Here is a 3,783-nt window from a genome sequence, read left to right on the forward strand (position 1 = left end):
TAAAGTCACGCGCGTCGGACGCAATGATTGTCACCACACGCGCTTGAATAATAGGTTCACTGAAATCAACGTTGATGCAAACGATCGATGAACCAATAATTATGTTCGCAAGAGCTAGGTCTGCACGCGGCCTTCTCCTCTGCTCTTTCTCTCTCTCATCCTATGCTCTCTCTCTCTCTCTTTGCTCATCGTCCTCTTCTTCTACTCTCTCTCTCTCTCCTGCCTTCTGCCTGCCTCTGCTCTTGGCTCGGCTCCCTTACTCCTGCTCTCTTTCCTATCGTATATCTGCATCTACAATCTGCTCTCTTATCGCCCAATCGGATCATATTGCTCTCTCTTATCTTTTTCTCTCTCATCTATCGAATCTTCTCTGCTCTGCTCTTTCGGTCTCTCTCTCTGCTCTCTCTCTGCTGCTATATCTCTCTACTCCCTCTCACTCTCTCTATCTCTGCTCTCTGCTCTGCTTATCTCCTCTCTCTCCTCTCTCTCTCTATCTGCTCTCTCTCTCTCTCTCTCTCTCTCTCTCTCTCTGCTGCTCTCTCATCTGTTTCGGCCCTCTGATTCTCTCATCACTACATCTTTCTCCCATTCTTCTCATCTGCTGCTCTCTCATCTCTCCTCTCTCTTCTGCTCTCTGCTCTCTGCTCTGCTCTACATCATCTCTCTCTCTTCTCTCCTGACTCTCTCTATCTCTCTCATCCTCTATCTCTCATCTCATGCTCTCCTCTCTCTCTCTCTTGCTCTCTCCGTCTCTGCTGCTCGTCATCTTCTCAGATAGCACATCTCTCATGATCTGCTCTGCGTCGTGGCTCTCTCGCTCTCGTCTCTCTCCTCCCTTGCTGCTTCTTAATCAGCTGTCCCTCGCGCTCTCTCTCACTAAATATAGTATATGTGTATATATGTAAATAATATATATATATAAGTGCGAGATTTATTATCAATTTTTTGCGTGGGCCGTATTATACACTGAGGAGTCCATCGAACGGTTACGTAGGGCGATTGTCGTACAGCACATCTTCGGCGTAATATATTACGCCGTACGGTATGGTGGCGCTTCGGTCGCAACTAGCGAAACGCGATCTTGCGTATTTTTATATATCTTATATCATTATATATATAGTATAATATATAAAATACAATATATAATAATATTATAAATAAATAAAATAAAATAAATATAGATTTCTGGATTGAATATAATATATATATCTATTTATTTATTTTATTTATTTATTATTGGCAAGGAAAAAGAAAGAAAGAGCAAGAGGGGAAGAATGAAGATCGAGGACGAGCGATTTCTAGAGAATAATTAATACATTCATTAGTTTAATTGACTTATACCCATATCGTAAATATACTGTCCGTAATGCGTGACATGCAATACTTCTCTGGGCCTGCGACCAGGGTACGCAGATTTGATCCTGAGTCTGTTCGATGGAGGAATACCTCCCTCCCACGTTCGTTTAACAGGCTAAAGGGAGCAGCGATAGATCGACACAAACATTCTCTCCAGAGCAAACCAACTCAAAATACACCGCGGGTTAGATTAATCAAAGACATATATATATATATATATATATATATAGGTATATATATATGGATAAACGACAACAGCGCTCACCATATTGCAGTTGAGTTGGCCCCTCCTGTAGCCCGCGGCTACTGAACGTCTATGGTTCTTGACATATTGTTTTTGCTGAAAATCAGTATCGGATTTTCCTCCTTAGTAAAGAATGTATGTGAGTAATTGTCTTCATTTGGCCTAATCACAACAGAATACCATGTCCTCTCGAATTTAACAAACGCATCAGCCTTTATTCCCACGTATTGCAGATCACAACACGCGACATTTGCGCGACAGACAGCGCAAACGCCGCGCACCATAGCTACGTTCGCCATAGCAACGCTCGCAGAAAAGTTTGCAATAGCAACCTTCGAGCTAGCAACGCACCGGGCGCATAGCAATGCATATATATGCATTTTTTGAGCACTGCGCTTTGCGCACAAACATTAAAAATACTATGGTAAACATATCACTTTCGAGTCTATGTTTCCTTAAATGAAATAGAATTCGACACACCGCAGCGATCCTTAACGGAAACATTGCACAGAAAGCACAGTACTCAACACGACGTCCAGCAGTTCCACAAACTGCTGCCGTGTTAAGTTCAATATTCCCGGTGCATGTATTTACGTTGACTGACGACATCATATTCTAATGCAAACCCATAGTTTCGATATTCCGCACACGTGCACAAAGTAACTGGGTTTAATTATTACTTCTAAGCTAGATTCAATATAAATACTATATTTGAACTTCATTCATCAATGGCCTTCATTTAATACTAATCTTGGTATATATTGTAACAATTCAATTCAAATTACGTACGAGGTGCAACGCTGTGAAGAGAAGGGCAGACGAACAGAAATGAAGCGCCGCCTGACTGCGCGCGTATTGTACGCGGGTTGTGACGCGCGTTCAAATGTCATGAGTATTCGGTTGGTAAAGGGCCGGACACACCAGGCGATTGCATCGGGCGATGGCATCGGCCGATGGCATCGCCGTGAAAATCGCCTGGTGTGTCCACTCAATCGCCGCCGATTTCATCGCCCGATGCCATCGCACAGATCAAAACGTTTTGATATTATCGCCCGATGCAATCGCCTGGTGTGTCCGCGACCGGCGATAACATCGCCCGATTGTACAATTCATCAGCCAATCAGAGTTCATCAGCCAATCGCACTGCGCGCGCAAGAATCGGGCGATGCCATCGCCCGATGCAATCGCCTGGTGTGTCCGGCCATTAACACGGTGACGTGTGCTTGTATTGTGTCATAACTTGGGCTGTAACTTGGTTTCGCGTGCATTAATATAGAGCTCATTTTCTCACAGTTCTGCGTTTTTGACATTTGTTCAAGCAACGTCAGAATTAACACGAACTGAGTAGATGGCATTATACCACGATAATTAAATAAAAACTCGTCATGGTGTTTTCTACCCATTTATTTTAAAACAAAAATCATAATCGATCGACCTTCGCGTTTTTTACCGAAATATTTTGATAAAAACTTAAAATACACATTACAACGCCTAGGCTTTTGTTACCACGGTGCCAAACAACTTACTCAAAGTCAGGTTCATGTCTACTTATAATGGGGGATATTTTTTGTATATATCCTATATATATTTATATTATATATATATATATGTAATCCATAAGATTGCCATTAATTACCAAAGGCGCCTACATGTATTTTAAGTTCATCACAAAATGACGCAAAGAAATGAACAAACTACACATTCTCTCATCGTTCAATGGTCTGGCATTTTAACGGTACACTACGTAACATGACTCACGCTCGTCTAAACAATTAAACATTTTGTAAAGTTCGATGATAATTAATCTGTGTAACGTTTCCGTAACAAACGTGTGTTTGACGTATTGTAAGCAAAGTATGCTAAATAGGTAACACCGACACAGTAAGCACATCCAATGTGTCAAACAATCCTCGAATCAAATGTGCAATCAATGGCACTTAATTGGCATATATGTTAGAAACGAAGAACACTACTGTGATTACACTACGCCAAATATGAATTATGGTAAAGAATAATACACCGAAGTTCCCATTGAAATTTGGCCTTTATAATATTATTAAGATTATAACAAACTCAACACGTACAACATTTGCGTCTCGTTATGGCTGTCATAAAATTAAGGCAACATACCGCCACACAATGAATGCATATACGCAGTCTCTTTCTCTCTCTCTCTCTCTCTC

Source organism: Priapulus caudatus, unplaced genomic scaffold (assembly GCF_000485595.1).
Source record: "Priapulus caudatus unplaced genomic scaffold, Priapulus_caudatus-5.0.1 Scaffold343, whole genome shotgun sequence".
In the NCBI taxonomy this organism is placed as follows: domain Eukaryota; kingdom Metazoa; phylum Priapulida; class Priapulimorpha; order Priapulimorphida; family Priapulidae; genus Priapulus; species Priapulus caudatus.